The sequence below is a fragment of the Canis lupus genome, chromosome 11, assembly GCF_011100685.1.
Source record: "Canis lupus familiaris isolate Mischka breed German Shepherd chromosome 11, alternate assembly UU_Cfam_GSD_1.0, whole genome shotgun sequence".
NCBI classification, from domain to species: Eukaryota; Metazoa; Chordata; class Mammalia; order Carnivora; family Canidae; genus Canis; species Canis lupus.
This window is the reverse complement of record NC_049232.1, coordinates 38267150-38287052: the sequence shown is the minus strand read 5'-3', so window position 1 is coordinate 38287052 and position 19903 is coordinate 38267150. Positions and strand designations below refer to the sequence as shown.

At 37.9% G+C, this 19903-nt stretch overlaps 1 long non-coding RNA gene across 1 annotated transcript in view; it reads left to right on the top strand.

Moving 5' to 3' along the window:
* Positions 1-19903, top strand: part of LOC119873915 — a 29901-nt gene that overhangs the window by 8883 nt on the left and 1115 nt on the right. Inside the window, exons 2-7 of the long non-coding RNA XR_005366803.1 lie at positions 9138-9226; positions 10419-10505; positions 11113-11437; positions 14645-14719; positions 15403-15568; positions 17558-17713. This is a non-coding gene — a long non-coding RNA (uncharacterized LOC119873915). The remainder of the gene's footprint in view (positions 1-9137; positions 9227-10418; positions 10506-11112; positions 11438-14644; positions 14720-15402; positions 15569-17557; positions 17714-19903) is intronic.

Below are 19903 nucleotides of genomic sequence, written 5' to 3'. Positions count from 1 at the left end.
GGATAATTGGTTCTTCGGAAAGACCTGAATTCTCTTCCAGGCTCTATAATTTTCTGGCTCTGTGACTTTTCGCTTATCCCTAAAGAAAGTGCTTGGCACATTAGTTGTACCATGTTTGGGGAAGAATGTGAATGAAGACAGATCTCACCTTCTTTACAGAGTTGCTGAAAGATAAGTCAGAAGGGATATCCAGCACTTAGTACTCCCTCAGTAAATACACTTTTTCTTCTTGTCCCAGCTAATTCTACTCTAGTCTTGACACCTCCAATTCCTCAATGACCATGACTGGCCTTGAATCCCTAAGGCTGAGAACATGTCTGCTACCCTAATTTCCTTTTAACTGCTTCGCTTACCATTTGATCACACTGCTATATACCCTACTTCTTTCAGGTAACTACTCCCATGATGGCAAATTGGACCAGACTTCTGCTGATTACTTGCTGTCCATCTGCTCTAGCCCTGCCCAGGATCTGAACTTGGTCTAAACATTGTAATTAATGATTCTTGGCAGATACCTGAACCTTTTTTTAGGGATCAATCATCTAAATCCAGATCTTTCTTTGGGTTAATATTCCATTTATCAAATGACCAGTTCCTGACTTAGGTGATGCTTCAGCCAGCTGACCCAGGCTTGACCAGGCTGGTTCATTGATGGCAGACCAAGCCCTGCTTCTGAGTCTCAAACCTATTGTTCTCTTCCATTTGTTCTAGTTTCCCTGGCCCCACAAACTCTAAAAAGTGAGAGAGTGGTAGAACTATATTGCTATATTGCTTTGTGCCCTGCTTTGCTCATACAGTAATAAACATACACTATGACTCTATACCATTACTTATACTGTAAGCATGGCATTTCATTTTATACATAACACTAAAACCTTGTTGTTGGGCATTTGGTTTCTTTCCCATTTTCCACTGTTATAAATGCTGCTTCAATGAGTATGTCCGAAGTTATAATTTTGGTCACATTTTGAATCATTCTTTAAGATAATTCCTGGAAATAGAATAGTAGAATAGCTAGGTCAAAGGGTATTTACAATTTAAAGTTTGTCAAAGTTATGTAACTGTTGTCCAACATTTTTATCCATGGTAGGTATGTGTCTAATGATTATCTAAGAATTTCAAGGAAAGGATAATTTTACTTTACTTTAATTTACTTCATGTTATAAAATAGATCTAGGTCCAGACTATGGGAATGGGCACTGCAAAGAATCTGAGCAATTTCTGTCAATGGAAAATAAGTATGAAAATAGATAAAATTTTTTAAAACAACCATTTTAGGGACTAGGAATAGCCTAAGCTTGCAACAGTTTGATAAGGGTTTATTCATGAAAAACTGCTACTGGGCAGCCCGGGGGGCTCAGCGGTTTAGCGCCGCCTTTAGCCCAGGGCGTGATCCTGGAGACTCAGGATCAAGTCCCACCTCGGGCTCCCTGCATGGGGTCTGCTTCTCCCTCTGCCTGTGTCCCTGCCTCTCCCTCTCTCTCTCTCTCTCTCTAATAAATAAGTAAAATAAAAAAAAAACCTGCTACTATATTTAAGAACTGTGAATTTAGAGCCTTCTCATTATGAGTGTGTTCCCAGCCCTTGCAAACATGGGCGGCAAAAATCTACAGCTTTGTCAGTTGAAGATGATGAACTTGACTTGGGGCCTGTGGCAGAGCAGCTAGAAATATAAGGGAGTAAGGATTTTAGAAGTAAGAGAGTTACAGAAGTACTGTGATAATAAATTCTCCATATATGCCTGGCTGACTGCTAACCTGTATGTGCCTGACAAAAATTAAAAGCCTGGGGACACATAAGAATATGTTATGCCATTAAATGTGTTCTGAACCCACACATAGATTAATAACAAGAATGGAAATTTTATGGACTTGACTGTATGAGTGTACCCTATGCCCTGTTTTTGGTTGTGTGGCCACCAAATTACACTGATGCAAGGAAGATGCTTAGGAACTCATACTAAGAAGAAAAAAGGAAAAAAAAAAAACTGAACAAAGAGAGTAGCATCTGTATATTATGAGGGAAGAATATTTCATTTCAGACATGTTTCAATATAGGAAATTTACTTACTTACAAAGCAAAAGAAAACTGCCACCACCATCACCCTCCTAATATAAAATAGAATTCAGAATTGCTGTAGAATATTATCTACAATGTCCACATTTCAACCAAAAATTTCTAGATATTCAAGGAAAACAAAGAATGACCAGATTCACTTAAAAACTATATTCAATAGAAATGGACTCCAAGCTGGCCCATATGTTGCATTTAGCAAAAACTTTAAAGCAGCTATTATAAATATGTTCAAAGATGTAGAAAAAATATGCTCAAATACCTAAACAAAAAATATACTAAATAAAATAGATAATGCTAACAAAGGGATAAAAATTAGAAAAACAATCTAACAGAAACCATAAACTTGAACTTAAAAATGCTCAATAACAGATTTAAGAAGAAATATGAACCAGTCAACTTGAAGATAAAGCAATATCTAAGTATTCAGCTTGAAGAACAAAAAAGAAAGAAAGAAAGAAAAATGAACATAGACCCAAGGCATTTCAACATGCATGTCATTGGAATCTCAAAAGGAGAGAGATAAAATGGGGCAGAACAATATTTGAAGAAATAATGTCTAAATCTTACCAAATTTATTATCAAATATTAACTAATATAACCAATTTTAAATTAACCAATATTAATTAATGGGCTAGGTTAATTAATATTACCCAAGATGCTCAATAGATCCCAAGGAGGTCATATCAAAGAAAAACACAGTTTGATAAATCAGTTAAAATGCTGAAAGCAAAAATTATGCAATGGTTCTTAAAAGCATCAAGGGAAGAATGACATATCATATACAAGAAACAAGGATATAACTAACAGCTCACTCTTCATCAGACACCAGAGGCCAAAGACACTGGTATTATGCATTCTGAGGGCTTAAAAATAAAACAACTGTCAACCAGGAATTCTATATTCCCTGAATCTATTCTAGAAAGAGGAAAGTGGGGGCAGCCCAGGTGGCTCAGTGGTTTAGTGCCGCCTTCCACCCAGGGCCTGATCCTGGAGACCTGGGATCGAGTCCCATGTCAGGCTCCCTGCATGGAGCCTGCTTCTCCCTCTGCCTGTGTCTCTGTCTCTGTCTCTCTCTCTCTCTCTCTCTCTCTCTCATGAATAAATAAAGTCTTAGAAAAAGAAAACCTTTAAAAAAATAGAGGAAAGTGAAGTACAGACATTTTGAGATAAGATAATTTGTCACTAGCAGATCTATGCTACAAGAAATGTTGAAGCAATTTCTCAAAATGGAAGGAAATGACAACAGACTGTAATTTAGATTCACCAGTAAGAACGAAGAACACCAGAAATGCTGTGTGTGTGCGTACGTATGTATGTATGTGTGTGTATATAATATTTGCTTCTTTCAATTACTTTAAAAGATATGTTTCTGTTTAAATTAATTTAAAATAATTGTAACACTGTATTGGGGGTTATTATTACATTTTCATATCTATTATTATAGATGTAAAAAATGACAAAATAACACAAAGTGGGGGAAAGAGCTATACTAATAAATAGTTACTATATTTTAACAGAAGTCAGTTAACCTCAAGCAGATTATTTTTTAAAATTTTATTTATTTATTCATGAGAGACAGAGAGAGAGAGATTGGCAGAGACACAGGCAGAGGGAGAAGCAGGCCTCATGCAGGGAGCCTGATGTGGGACTCGATCCTGGGACTCCAGGATCATGCCCTGGGCTGATGGCAGTGCTAAACCACTGAGCCACCTGGGCTGCCCAACCTCAAGCAGATTATGGTAAGTGAAGGATATTAACTGCAATTCCTAGAGCAATGAGAAAAACTAAATCAAAGAAATATGGTTAAAATTTCATACTGAAAAATTTTGTCTATAGAAAACAATGTAAAGGCAGGACAGAAATGCAACAAGAAAAGCAAAATGTCATTCTAAACTATCATCATACCAATAACAACATTAAGATGAGAATTGACTAAACAATCCAACCAAAAAGTAGGGATTGTCAGGCTAGATTTTTAAAAAGGAAGATCTAAAAAAACAAAAAACTCCCAAGATCTAAGTATATGTGTAGTCTACAACAGATATATTATATATATTTAAAAAGATATGTTTTAAGTAAAAATATACCATGTAAATGATAAGCACAAGATAGCTGGAGAAGCTGTATTACTTTCATACAAAACAGGTGTTATACAAAAGTACTGATAGAGAAAAAGAGGAACATTTTATAAAGATAAAAGAGTCAACCAAAGATATACCAATTATAAATGTATATGCACCTATGTACCTAACAATAGAACTCCAAAGCAACTGAGGCCAAAATCAGAATTGAAAACAAAAATAGACCAGTCAATAATTATAGATGAAGATTTAAGTTCTCTATAAGCAGTTATTAGGACAGGAAGATTGAAAGTCAGGAAAACTACAGAAATTTTTTAAACCCTATACAGTGTCTGACCTAACTGACATCTATAGAGAACTCCAGGTAATAACAAGTAGATGTTCTTGTCAAGGGCAGATGGTGCATTCACCAGCACAGCTAGGTCATAAAATAAGGTTGAATATATTTACAAGAGTTGAAAATAAGTGTAACAACAACAGAATTTAATGCAAAATCAATGACAGAAATTTAAGAAACATCCATATATTCTCACAATTCAAAATAACACATGGGTTATGTGTGCATAACAAGAGAAATGAAAACACGCCTGCCTCAAGACCTCAAGACCTAATACAAACAGAACAGTTTTATTAGCAATAGTCCCAAACTGGAAACAGCTTCAAATGCCCATGATTTAGAAATGGATTACCAAATTCTGATACACTCATACAATGGAATACTACTCAGCAATAAAAAGGAATATCGGACTTCTCTGATACATACAAGAACACGGATGGCCTTCAAAAACATCATACTATGTGGAAGAAGTCAGAGACACAAGAAATCATATATCATCTGGTTCTACTTAAAGTTCTACAAAAGGCAAATCTATGGTGACAGAGAGAAGAGCAGCAGTTGCCTAGGGCTGGGGTGGCAAACTGCAAATGGACTGAGACAACTTTTTATGGTGATGAAATGGTTCTGAAACTTGATTGTGGCTGGTGGGAGTTGGGAGGTGACATACGTGTACCAAAACGCATAGAAGCATATACTTAAAATGGGTCCATTTTATTTGTATGTAAATTATAGTCAATAAAAACTGTAAAGTAGATGGGTGTCAAATGATGCCAGAGTACCGTGAAGAACAGTTTTTATAAATAGCCATAAAGTAATGTGCACGATAATGGGAGTAAGCGAAAAGCTCTTGCTCACTCTCATTTCACTGCTTTAAACTTCATTGTTAGAGGCAATAACTAAGAGGTCTTTCGAAATTAGTTTTTACTCTTTCTCTAAATACTCCCAACTGAATAGTATTGGTTCCTTCATATAAAATACCAAATACAAATTCTGCCCAGATGGACAAAAGATGTATTGTCTTCAAACCACTGGGTTGGCTCTCTTATAGTTAACTTTTACTTCAGATAGCCAAGCTTAAAAGCAACCAGATGAAGTTTTATGGAATTTTGTAAAGGGAGGGAAAAAAGAAGACTGCGATGAAGAAGAAATAATGAAAACAACTTTTGCTCATGGGAGGAAACTTTCTGTGCCAACTTTTAGTCCAGAATGATCTTTTGTTGGCCAAATTCCAAATTCCTCTGAGTACAGGCTTATAATGGAAGTGCTGACACAATCTCAAATGTAGCGCTACGAACAGGATGATATAATAAATGACAGGTAAATCTACTTACTATCTTTTATGATAGCCTCCTTCCTTTGCAACAATTCAACTCATTTTCATTTTTGTTGTTATTGCAGAATTACACTAGAAAAGTGGCTGAAAATCACATCTTTTCCAAACTCTTGTTTTTAATGTACTCATTATATAATAAAAATTAACCTCTGCTGAAATTTTTCAGACTTTTTTTTCTCCCTACATTGGTATGACAGTTGTTCTTTTTGTTTTGTTTTGTTTTGTTTTGTTTTTGCATCAGGTAAGAGCTTGCTTTTCTTTCACCCATTTCTGTTGTCTTCTTAAATAATTCAAATATTGCAGAATTCCTAGTAAACTACTAGCCCCTTACATAAAGATATCATCAATTTCTGTAATTGAAAAGAATCTAGATGAATAACTGTTATTTATTTTGAGGAAAGAAATATTAGCTCAGTTTGCACATGTGTGCTTTTGTACTCTATTTCATGCTATATGAAGAATTGGCCAACCAAACAATGTTGCATTATTATCATATGTTAATCTGAAGCTTAATGTGTCAGAGGAAAGAACATTAGATAGCATGTATTATTTTTTAAAATGTCTCAAATAAACCATCTAGAGATTGGGTTAATGATTCAAGCTTTTCCATAACTACTTGGAATAATTGGACTAAACTGCTTGCAAGGGAATTCATAGTTCTTGCTTTTGAAATGCAAGTGTGGGATACCGAAAACTCTCTATTCAGAGTTTCTCTTCCACGGACTCATCTTGGACTCACCCTCCAAATTATTTAAGCCTTAATGTTAAACAGGTCTTTCAAATTATGATTTGTGTGCACACAAGGGACATGACTTACATTGTTAAGAGAAGCATACCTGAGAATTTCCTGAATTTAGTGTATATAAAAATCTCTAAGGGTCTTTCTGCACAGTTGACAATGATTAAGATGCAGACATTCGATATTCAACTGTGGACAACTGATCAGTCAAAATTGGGTAGCAGACTGTGGAGCCTTCACATTACATATTGTCCATCGAAATCTAGGTCCCATCCAAGGAACCAGATGGAGTTTACCACATGGCTGGCACCGTGGGTGGAATGAATCTGGTTTCAACTTTCAGGGGTGTTCAACACATAAAACCTGCAATCCTAATGGTGCTGCCATTGACACTCGCTGGTAGAGTAAGAATGATGGCAAGTACTAAATCAGCTAAAAATACATTCTTAAATTTGGAAGATGACTATAACCAGAAGTCTGTGTAGCCAAAATTAGTAAAGACACTGGCATTACTCCTGACCAATTTTCTATTTCTTTGCATATTAATAAATGTCTTAATTTTTGTGGGAAAGTAAAAGGCCCAGTGGCTGCTATATCCCTTCTGGTATATAATATTAAAAGTGCTCCACTATAGAGGTCAACACCATGGTTAGGTATATGTCTTGGACCCTTTTGTCCTCCCTATAATCATTTTGGTAGAAACAAAAGGATAAGTGTGTCTATTTCCATTATCCCAATCCCATTTCCTTAAAAAAAATTCTCTGTTCCTCCATTACCTTACAATTTAGACAAATGATGCCTTACTCAGTAAAAATAATAATGTGAGTGTTCTCACTGGGCAGCATATGAGGTACTACAAAACTCTGTACAGATTTTAATTGCTTTGAGCTCAAAAAAGGAAATGACTCCTTTAGTGATAAGGGAAGGCTTCATAGAGGAAATGGGAACTGGGTGGAAAATGGGTAGGAAAGGGATGGGTAGATTTTATAAAGAGACATGAGCATCTAAGATGGCCTTAACAGTGACCAGGAAAACCATTTTCTGGGAAAAGGAGGATACGAATAGGTCAGCATTCAGGGAATATATGTGCCTTGTACATCTATAAATCCTGCAGCTTTAATATGACTCTCAAAAGATGCCTTCACTTAGATAAATTCTAAACATTTAGCATCAAAGATAATAGGAACAAATCTCCCATTTTATAACGTCTGTTTGGGACATTTTTTACGTCCTATATTTGTTAATGTGATGCTAGGTGCTGGAACTGATAAACTCCCCAAATTCCATTAACACAATAAACATTTATGTCTTACTCCTGATACAGACTTCTACAGATATTCCCAGTTGGGGGCGGGGGCTTCCACTTCCCTACCGCAGAGTCATTCTGAAACTCAGGGTCTGTCTTGTGGCACACCCCTTTCTAGGGTCTTAGAGATCTCATTCAGAAGAACAGGGAACAACACCATGGGGAAGATGCACCTGCCTCTTCAGTACTTCCCAGAAGGACATACATCTCTTTCATCATATTTCCTTTCACTAACCAGTCAGTGTTCTAATTATATACAAGGAGACTGGAAAATGTGGTCCCTCACTAGATAGTTACTTTCCCATGATGACTTAAGATGAAAGTCTGATGGTCAGCTAGCTGTCCCTACTTCACCTCAAAACAGTATATATGTTTTAGGTCCTTATGTCTAAATAATATTGCATTTTTTAATAAAAAGCCCAATAAGGTAATATGTCAACTGCATTATGATAGAAATGTTAATAAGACTTACCTAGGAGTCAATCATTCTTAGATTAATATTCATATTTATTAGCTGGCCTTCATTCCATTCACTTATCACCCTATAAAGACCTTATCAGGGATTCAACTCCCCAACAAAGACTTCCTGGCTCAAGAAAAGGATAATAAGATAATTCTGTCTTTGTGGATGTTTGTATTCCAGTTTAATTGTCCCACTGGAAATTCTTTTGGCTTCTCATGGGAAAGAGTCTAGTACAGACAGCACCAGAACATAAACTCCTAAAAGTTGCTGTTCCAAAATCCTGGTCCCTGAGATTCACTGTGCAGAGCCAGCAACACACCCATGAGAAAGTAGGATATATCTAAATAAGCAGCTGGGAGACATAAATAAAAAAATAAAAGATGAAGTGGAAATAATCTCTCCTCAGAGTTTCCCACTTTGGTTTGTGGTAGCACTTCCCAATTGGTTCAAGTTCTGGGAAAGGTTTAGGGTTTGGCCTTGAACAGCACCCAAACAAAACTGCAAGGGACTTGTCCATACTCTTTTCCAAGCAAGTGGCCCTTTATGGTTCACTACATGTTTCAAATAGGTCAGTTATAAAATGAAAAGAGACATTTTTTGCAAAACCAATTAGTGACCGAGATGATTGTGCTCTAATTATTTCTATGCTTTAATGGAAAATTACTACCAGGTTTATCAATAATGAGAGCACCTTACCCATTCTTAGAAAACTATTATATATCCTCCCTTTGGCGTTTGTTTGTTTGTTTACTGGTGCTTAATTGTCGGGTATTTTTATTTGATGTTTTATGTACTTTCCCAGGACTCGAAGTTTCAAGTTTATTTGAAGAACCTATAGAGAAGGTCTCAAGAAATCCCTGCAGAAGGATCCTAATATTATTCCCTCATTTGGTATGTGTTTATTGAGCACTTATGACATAGAGACCCTATGCTAAGTTCTTTGAAGTATACAATAGTGAATTGACCCCTTCCCTCAAGGAATTTATAATATAGCTAGAGAGATGATATTTATATAAATAACTATAAAACAAGAGGCCAAAAATTGTATTTGGCATGATATCACTTCATATTACCTCATCCTATAGAATATTTTCCATAGCATGAGAAGGGATTATTTATCATTGTTATATAAATGTTGACCAAAAACATTTTAACACATATCTGGTTTTCTCTCTCTCTTATGTCTATGTGATAATATAGGCAGACCAGGATATATATACAATGTTTTATACAGAATCTCAGAATTATAAGAAAAACCATTTTGTAGGTAGACAATCTCTTCTCTATAGGGTCCTTTGAAATTTTAAATACTCCTGAAAGTTTAGCTTAGTGAAGGATATAGGTTCATTTCTGAAGGACCTCAACACTCAATTTTATGTACCACAGCAGAAAAAGAACATAAGAAATTATCCAATGAACTTTCACCCAATTGCTTTGCTTTCCAATGGCAAGAACAGACAAAAGATCTTACTAAGATCTTTTGAAATAGATTTTTTTTATATAAAAAGAAGCTCCTTGAAATGAGCTTTTTTTTTTTTTTTTTTTTTTTTTTTTTTTAAGAAAGGAATCACCCTGTGTGATTTAGAAAGAATCTATTTCAGCTTTCCTCCTTTTAAAATACACACTGACAATGAACTGGTCTGTCAGCTGAAAAGGTATATGGTGATTTACAGAAGACTCTACTGCCTTTCTCTCTTCCTCTTTCTCTCTGGCCAACCCACACTGCTAGAAGAAAGGAAGAACATATTCCCTAGGGCGTAGAGAAATGAATGGAGGCATTGTCCCCCCAGAGAGGACAGGAATGCTTCACCCATGTGTCATAGTTTTTTTGCCAATGTCCCCTCTCTTTCTTTCCCTAAATATTTTTAAATAACTAATATCTTACCAAATGGCATAAAAGAGCAATTCTGGAATCTCATCATATGTAGTTTTGTGGAGCTATTGTGATTTTGTGAGTTAAAATTGATAATGAAATCAAAGTAGAAAGAAACTAGCAAAAGGAAAAAGATCAGTGATGTTTGGACTAATACATATCAAAAGGAGGACATTTTGTTCACAAGTGATGTGTTTGTAATCAATACAGGTACCAGTGACTCCAAACACAAACTTCTGAATATAGGTAACAAGGAAACAAGAGATAATAGAATAAAAACAGTGACCGAAGCACCAGGTAAATTGCATTTCAAATGTTCAGCATAATATTCAGCTTCCAAAGCTTATACTAAAAGACACATAATCTAATGTGGCTAGTGATAGCAACAGAAGGTTCATATCTTCTTGGCTTGTTTTGAAAATTTAATAGAAGTATCTTTAGTATTTTAGTTCTCAGCATAATACTTACATGTTTTAAATTTACACATTTATTTTGTCAAATACAACTTAGAAACTGGTGAATCTAAATGTTTAAAAATAAAGTTGATTCCAGAGTTTATGCTGATAGAGATGAGTGAGATGATGAGAAACTAGACCTCAGAGTAAGAAGACTCCTAAAGAATCTTTCATTCAAAGAGGAATGCATGTATCAAAGGCATCGCAAGAAAATATTTTGGCTTCTGGACTCAGTGTCTTACTTTTATAAGATTAAGATTTTTTTTTAAACAGGGTAAATAGCCTCTGAGTAATCTGAGAAAAGCAAAAGTGCTTATAATTCATAACTTAATTTCCCAGTACTTCTCTAAAAGTAAAATAAAAAACAATACTCAGAAAGATGGTTTAAGAATTGATTTCTTTACATCTAGAATGTTTATAGATTGAATTTTGTCTATTCTTTTCTGTAGCTTTCAGAGTGCTTGCCTCTTAACTAAGAACTCCTGTGGATCTGAATACAATGACAAGTTCATTTCTGTAAGCCATGCGCTGAAGCATGGTAATGCACAAATTTTACATTTCCTGCCATTTGTCCACTCTTCTGGTGGCAAGAAAAATGTGTTTCTGATAAATTTCTGAGTATGAACTAATCTGAATTCAATTTGGCCACTTGCAAGACTCAGGTCTTCTGTTTACCAGCTCTCTCACCTGTAAGAACTATAAAAGATAAAAGCTCAAAATGTTACCTTTTAAATACCATCTGGAACTGAGCTTGGCTGATACCCATACTATGAGGTAAGAAAGCACTGCATGACTGACTATATTGCCTCTGAAAATAGTCCCCAAATGACACTGCACCTAACTTGGCCTTGGGAGCTCAGACATGATTCAAAATAGCTCCAGTGCACTTGGGAGAAGAGTCGTCTAAAGTGATGTCACAAGGTCCTGCATGGTATGCCAGCTAGATGATATTGCAATTCTTTAGTTAGAGCACACAGAAGTCAGATCAAATACAGTAGTGGCAGGATGCTGTGGCCTGCAATACACCATATAGCTGAGCATGCTCGTTCCTGCTGTGCAGTGTCTGCAGGTTGGGAACTAAAAAGATTAGAGGCAATCCGGTTCTATCAGTGAGGACCCAGAAGTGGTCATCTCAAGGAGCTTGGGCCTGGAATGTGATTGCTATTTGGCAAACTCAGGCCCAACCAAGTGAACAATTGATATGAAACACAGACATAGAAAAAGTCCAAAGAGCCAGAAGTTGGTCATGTATACTCAATGGCCAGTAGGGTTAATCACTATGGTCCCTGAAGTGAAACGATCACCATAGTGAAGATGATGGATACAAGTACCTTAGGGACACCTAGATTCTTCTGTGCTAGCTTTATATATATAAAAATGCAACAAACCAAACTTCTGATCCTAGTTTTAACATTCCCAGAGCTCACCCATAGGGAGAATGCCTGACCCTTCCTTGACAGTTTATATGACACCAGGAACCCATAAAGTATCATTCTTTATTATGAGCGAATATCCGTATTCACATCTACTTAAATTGGTTTGGCTGCTAAGTCTCATTCAGTTCTCAGCCAATCCATTCTGGATTATAAAACCATAGTTGTTTTTGGACTGATGACAGACTCCAGTCCATGGTGACTTCCACAAGGTGATGGCCTCCTGGACTCATCCCCCTTGCTGTAATAATCTGCCCACCAAACCACAATTTACCTAGGTGGGAAAGCTATGCTAGCATAGAAATAAAAATGAGAAAATAATCAATGTTTTCTAGGCAGAAGACAAGACAATTAGAAGTGCACAATTAGAGGGGTGGCTTTCACTGTTCTTGGAAATTATATGTTTGGAATATAAATGTGTAATAAGAATAATGCTGTAGTGCTATAAGCTTTTTAAAATTTGAATGTTTTCTTAATAAAGAAATTAGTATATTATTTTTGCTTTCAATTTTAATTGTTTTTTATTCTAAATTTAAATTATTTCACTTTAATGTCAAAAATATTGCTCTAAAAACACAGTGAGTTCCCTAGTGTTCTTGCTGGCAGCTGCTAGGTCTATCTTTCACAGCACGGGTTTCCTTCTGGGTGATGGTTATGGTTCAGGTAACATGGTTGGTTCTGTGCCATATCTGAAAACTCACAATAATATCTGGTAGTTTAACACAGTTTTCTCTTAATTTCATTTTTTTAAACATTTAAGTGTTCTCCTTCCTTTTAGAATTGTACACCATTTATGCATATTGTAGTTTATTTTAATAAGGCATTTTTGTGAAAATCTCTCAATGTCCATATAAATACAACAGCTAGTATATTCTTTTTAAAAAATAGTCAACACTCTTAGCAGATTGTTAAATGAATGTACCATGTTCACAGAGTGCTCAGCATTATGCTGAATATTTTACTATAGCTTATTGATTCAGTCATCCAACAAATATTTACTGAAAATCTATTAGTGCTAGGGAATATAACAGACAAAACTCCCTGGCTTCATGTAGTGGAAGAAAGAGACAAAAGATGAGTAACTAAAATAAACCGTGTGCTAATAATAAGCATTCGAAAGAAGGAATGAATCATCAAGAGGGATCTAAAGCTTTGGTGCTGGGTGGGGTGTTACTGAAATCCAGATGAGGTGATCAGGGTAGGCCTCACTGGGAAAGTGAGCCTTGAGTAAAGACATGGATGAATTAAGAGAGCACGAAAAGCAGATATTTGACAGCAGAGCATCCAGGAAGAAGGAACAGCAAGAGGACAAGCCCTGAGGTCGGACGTGCCTGGTATATTCATGGAGCGAGAGGAAGCTGGCCTGTCTAGAGCCCTAGAATTTTACAGCACTTTTCATTAACACTTTTCTTTAAACAAATCTTTGGAAAATACTATCATTGTGGCTACTGCTAATACCAGCATAAACATTTACTGAGTACTTACTATCAGTCAGACACTGTACTAAGCACTACACCTTACTTAGCCCTTATGACAAGTTTGTAAAGCAAGTTACAAACTATTATAACCATTTAACAGAGAAGCAAAGGTTTGGCAAAATAGTCACTTGCTCGAGGTCACATGGTAAGTAATGGAGCCAGAATTTAAATCGAGAGTCTGGATCTAAATCCAGAGCCTCCAGTATGAAACAATATCCTATACTTCAGTATGTGTGTGCGTCTGTGTGAGAGGGAAAGATAGAGAGGGGGGTTGGGGAAGGAGGGAGAGAGGTTCTTCAAAATTTGCCTACTTCCACCATTTGTATGACAAGGCCGATTTTGGTTTGGATGTTCATTAAGTATGAGGAAATAGGCTATGATAAACATTAAGTCAAATGTCCATCAGTGGATGAGTGGATAAAGACAATGTGGTAATACATATAATGGAACACTATTCAGCCTTAAAAAAAAAGAATATTTTGCCATATGCAACAACATGGATGAACTTTGAGAACACTATGCTAAACGAAATAAGCAAGTCACAGAAAAACAGACACCACATGATTCCACTTCCATGAACTATCTAAAATAGTCAAATTCAGAGAATCAAAGGATAGAACACTGGTTTCCAGGGGCTAGGGGAAGGGAAAATGAAGAGTTGCTCATCACTGGGCTAGAGTTTCAGTTAAGCAAGATGAGTAAGCTGGAGAGCCCTGCTGCACAACATTGTACCTACTGTCACCAATATATTTGTCAAGAGGGTAGCAGTTCTCATGTGAAGTTTCTTACGATTATAAAATACATTTTTTTAAAAAAGAAATGTTAGTAAGGAATTCAGCTTAATAAATTATTAACATTAAAAAAGTGTCATTAAAAAATTGTCATTAAATTAGAAGTAGAAATTTCCCATGCCACTCAAATGCCATACTTCCTAATGTCCTTTGCCTCACTCCTGGTGGCTAACCACTGGGGAATGCTCAGCTTCCTCAGGATCTTTGGTAAGGGTACTTCTTAGGCAGTGCTCCTGGCTTTTGACGTCCTCCACTTCTTTTTGTTACCACCCCTAACAGGTTCTTCTGGATGATATACCTCTTCAGCTGAGGTTTTCCTCTATTGCAACAAGGAATTTAGACTTGGGTGGAAATGTAAGTGTTTAAAAGAGGGCTGGGATATAATCAGATGTTTCAGAACAGTAACTCTCAAGTAAGGTACAAGATGAACTTAAGTCCAGAGGGAATGGGACTTGGAGGTCAATTTAGAGAAATCTCAGGCAAAAATTGATTAAGATCCTGAAACATAGATCGGGCAACCTCTGGATGACAAAGCAAAATACCACAGCCTGGGGGGCTTGAACAATAGACATTTATTTTCTCATGGTTCCAGAGCCTAGAGGTCCATGATCAAGGTGCCAGCAAATTTGGTTTCTGGTGAGAGTTCTCTTTCTGACTTGTAGGCAGCCATTATCTCACAGCCATTATCTCATTGTTGTGCTCACATGGCCTTTCCTCTAGGTGGAGAGAGAGAAAGAGAGAGACTGAGACAGACACAGACAGAGAGACAGAGATGGTGGGGGACAAGGAGGGAGAGAATGAGGGAGATGGAAAGAGAGTAAGCTCTTTGGATTCTCTTCTTGGAGGTACACTAACTTTATGAGATCAAGGACTCACCTTTCTGACCTCATTTAACCTTAATTTCTTCCTTAGAGGTCTGTCTCAAAATACAGCCACATTGATGTCAGGGCTTCAACATATGAATTGGGTAAGGGGATAGACACACCCATTCAGCCCATAACAGTAACTGGAAATTTTATTTTGGAATTTGAGTTCAGGCTGGAATGTAGGGATGTCAACAAATGGCCAGTAAACATTGAGGAGATCACCGAAGAACATCGTAGAAAGAACACTATGGCTCCAGCTAACACCAACATTGAAGAAGCATGTGGAGGAAGCAGCAGGAGCCAGTAGTTTACATTAACGGCGCAGAATCCCAGAAAGGTAAGACCAAGAAAGAAGGATAGTAAGACATTCAAGGAGGGGATAATTGGAGACTGGATAATGTTAAAACTCCTCCCCTGAGTAGTATGTGCACTGACAAGGAGCCATTAAATTTGGTACCAGATGGGTCATTACGAACTTGTGTCCCCTTTGGCATCTCACATGCTATCATGTTGTTATGGTTTCAAATATATTCAGTAATCATTTATTTACTGGACTTCTCATGTGCCAACCACTATGCCGGGGGCAGTGATGTAAAAGATACATAACATATGCCTTCAAAGACCCTAATAGTGAAACAATACTTCACTGACTTTGGAAAGCTCTGAGCTACAAGTCCTGTGCATACTAGTTCCCTGTCTCTTTCATTTAACCATCCTGGCACAGCCTAACTCATTAATCAGATGTGGAACAGGCTGTTACTTATGTTTCACTTGCTAGTTCCAGCTTTTGCTCTTAACCTGCTCAAACACGACATGCTTTTGGTGTGGATCCCAGGTGTGTGCAAGTCAAAAATACTCCGTCCACAGCCACCTACATATCCCATGTGGCCTCTTGCTCTCCTGCTTGCCTAACCCAACCAGGACCAGTTTATATTTTGAGCCCACATACCCTGATGAGTTCTCCTGGGTTTCCTTTCTTCTCCTGTTCGAAATGCTTTTGTTAGACTTGTTATTTGTGAGTCAATGTATTGCCATGGTAGGTGGCATATGTGAATCTCTGGCTTGTACCAAATCACCCTGCACCTCCCCTGGTTCTCAGATTCTCTACAAACTCTCCCTAAAAGCTCCTGTGTTTCATCGCATAAATCGTCACCTTCAAGAGTTAAAAAAAAATTCACTGGCAGCCTATCCATTGAATGTGTCTTGTAGAATATGCTTTCTTTGGCTAACGCAGTGTTGTAAATTTTAAAAAATTAGTTGCTAACATTTAAATATTGGGATATTTACATAAAAATCAGGATTTCCATGTTCTCTTAAAAAATCAGACAGCCTGACCACACCGTGCCTGTAATACTGCCTGAGGAGCACTGGTTAGAGCTGTGGGCACTGCACCCTTTAAAAGGATTATAGGTATCCTGGTTTCCCACAGCTCCCACTCCTCTCTCACATATGGCTCGTGGCTCCTTTATATACCAGCAGTCACTGCTCTCATTTTGTTTCCTATCAGGCTCTTAAACTCTCTAGGATTTTGACCATAACTCTAGAAAGATCCATCTAAAATGAAGTTGTAGGCTTTGCTCCATTGTATCTACCATATGACTCATTAGTCACATTCTCAGTTTCTACAAATTCTGGCATATCTAAAACTACCACATATATTATAACTGCATCTTTCAAGCCAGATGGGAAACCCACATTTTTCAGAGAGTGAATTTCATAGATTTTATGTTGGAGACTCAATAACCCATGTTTCTTTCATGGAGCACTCACATTGACCCCTCATTGGCAAGCTGTTTTATTATCACCCTTGGAAAGTTATTTTTCCTGCGCTTTGAGTTCCATTCTTGATTTTGGGTACCTCCAAAAAAACATATCTTATATCACTGACAGGTATCAGGGTTCTCTTTCTGCTTTTGGTAAAAATGTGTTAGGCTGGGACTGTGGCATAGGCCCCCTGAAGAAGAAGGACAGATGCTGCTCAAACTGCAGTGACATACTGATAGATGGCAGACTTTGGTCGAAAGCCCTGTTAATCCAGCACCTTCCACTGACGAAGGTTAGGCATTTATTCCACCCTAAATCTCCCCAGAATCAAATATTTACTCAAAAAAACATGTGTGCAGAGTTGTAGAGTAAATAAAGACAGGGCGATGTGGCCAGGGGTGCAAGGTCTGAGACTAGAATTCGCATGTTGTGTTCCTAGATGTGTCTATAGCTTCCTGAGGGATGTCAGGAAAATCCCTTAACTCCCCCAATTCCACTGCAGAATGGAATTGTTGTTATTTATCTGCCTTACACTGTACAATCATGCTTGATCTCTGCAAAGCTTTAGACGTGGCAAGATGCAAAGAGATCCCCATGACTTTCTCAGAACCTTGAACTATGCCAAGCAAAACGAAGCACAGAAGGCCTCTCTGAAGCAACCAAAGGTCTATTTTTCCAAAGAAATGTAAGCTCAGGAGGACATCTATCCTGTGGCCATGTAAGTGGGCTTCTCCCTACCCCTGTGTTAGCAGACAGGCTGCCACTGTTCCCTTATTTCTGTTCTAGTCAAACATCAGGTCTCTCTATCTTCACCCTCCCCTCCTCCCCCATTTAATAAGAAACACATTCTCTTTCCTTAGGACACACACACATACACACACACATACAGAAAAAAATAGAGATTTAAGTAGAACAGCAGAATCTCTACCTACACACAACTTGCTAAATATATAGAGCTGAAAATAGCCAGAGCTGAGAGAAAGGAAAAAAAGAAGAGTGTTTTAACAGTAAAGTAAAACCACAACTAATGACTTCAGGAGACAGGAGCTAGGTGGACAAGCAAAGCATTACAGTTTTAAATATATGGGATTTGGCCTCACCTCCCCAGTAAGTGGCCTGGCACCAATTCAAATAGGCTGGTCTGGCACGCTAGTGCCTCTGAAAGGGACCACACTGGCGGATGGAAACGACCACAAAACCCACAGAGAAAGTGCAGGCTTCCAAAGGCAACAAGGAAGCAACCAGACTGGCAGCAAAAGCAATGCCAAGGCCCCGGCATCAGCAGGGAGGGGCCAGCCTCGCCAAGTTGGATTTGCTCTCTCCTTACACTGGGACGGCCAACAGTCAGTGCAGTCGGTGGGAGGATGGGCAGAGAGGGGGCAGGCACTGTGGAGGTCCTGGACCCAGGTAGCCCAAACGTGGTGACAAAGTAGAGAATGCCACAGTGGAAGAGGACAGGGCCTTTTCCCTTCTGGGCGCCATATTGCAGAAAGCTGAGAGAGTCATGCTTGCAGAATATTTCTGTGTATTAAAAAGAAGGCAGTAATTTTTATGGGCTTCTAGTTCTGGAAAATATTTTGCTATACAAACAGTTGTTTTTCATGCCATCAAAGACTGCCAAATGATTTGGTACTTGAAGCATTCTTGCTTTGTCCTGCATGAGAGAGTAAGGAATCTAATTCAGTGGGTGGAAGACACAGCAGGGGGCTTTAATTGGCCAGTCACCATTTTTAGCAAGTATGGTGCTGTCTACACAATGCCAGCATTGCTAGCTGGAAAGCTGAAATGGAATTAAAGCTTCACCCGAGGCTAAACAATACATAATAGTGGGACTATTTGCCCTGAATTGGCTGATTCCTTTGATAACTGCCCAGCCTCAGTTTTCTCCGTTTTTAAAATATGGATTAAAAACTAATTTCCAAGATTTCCAGAGGGGGTGGTATGATCAAATTATTTCCAACTCCTTGAAGAGTTAAAAATGCCAAATAGTCATCAAAAAAAAGATAGCTTATTCTTTCAATAACTAGAAAAGAGCTGTAATTATGGATTTCTATCACGGTTCTGTGTTCCTCTCTTTGCCCGAGTAGACTGGTATAATAATTAAGTGATGAAAATAACAATTGCAACATTTCCCACTTTTCTGAGCATTTTACATTTGTTTCATCTTATAAAAGTTTATGGCTCAGGTGTTGGTAGGCTCCATTTACTGAGAAAACTAGTTTGGCACACTGGGAAATCAGAAGAACATGGTTGCAGGAACTCAGTGAGTTAAAGGTTGGGCAGAAAGGGTAGGGCTATGCTCACTCAGAGTCTTGTACGCTGCATTTGAGGAGCACCCCCAAGTTTGTGAAGCTGGATGAGAAATTTAAATAGAGATGGGTAGTAGGTAGTTTGCCTTTTGGGCCTCATACTCTTAAACAAAGTTTGGGCTGGGATTATGACTTTGATAGGCACACACATGGTGTTTTAAGCCATGAGGGGATGAATTATCTACAGAGTGAAAGTGGAGAGATGACAACATGATATTGAGCCAGGAGAATGTGCAAGAAACAGAAACCAGCAATGAAGACAGAGTGAAGGGCAGCTTTACTGGAAGTGAAGGACAGGAAGTCAACAACTGTGTTGGCTGTTCTTGGCAATTCTGATAAGGAGTCAGAAGTGTTCACTGGGCTCATTGCTGACCTGGGCAGTGGTAATCCAAGTGAATAATCAGGAGAGAAACCAGTTTAGAAGAGCTTACGTGCTGCAAAAAAATTAAGGAAGTGTAGATGGCAAGTGAAGATGTCTGGTTACAAAGGGGAGGAGAATGATGGGAGAGACACCCAGGTGCGTAGAGGACCAGGATAGATTTGTAGATTTTGTTGGTTGGTTTATTTTGAGCAGTCTGAACACACTTGAGTGCTGTTGG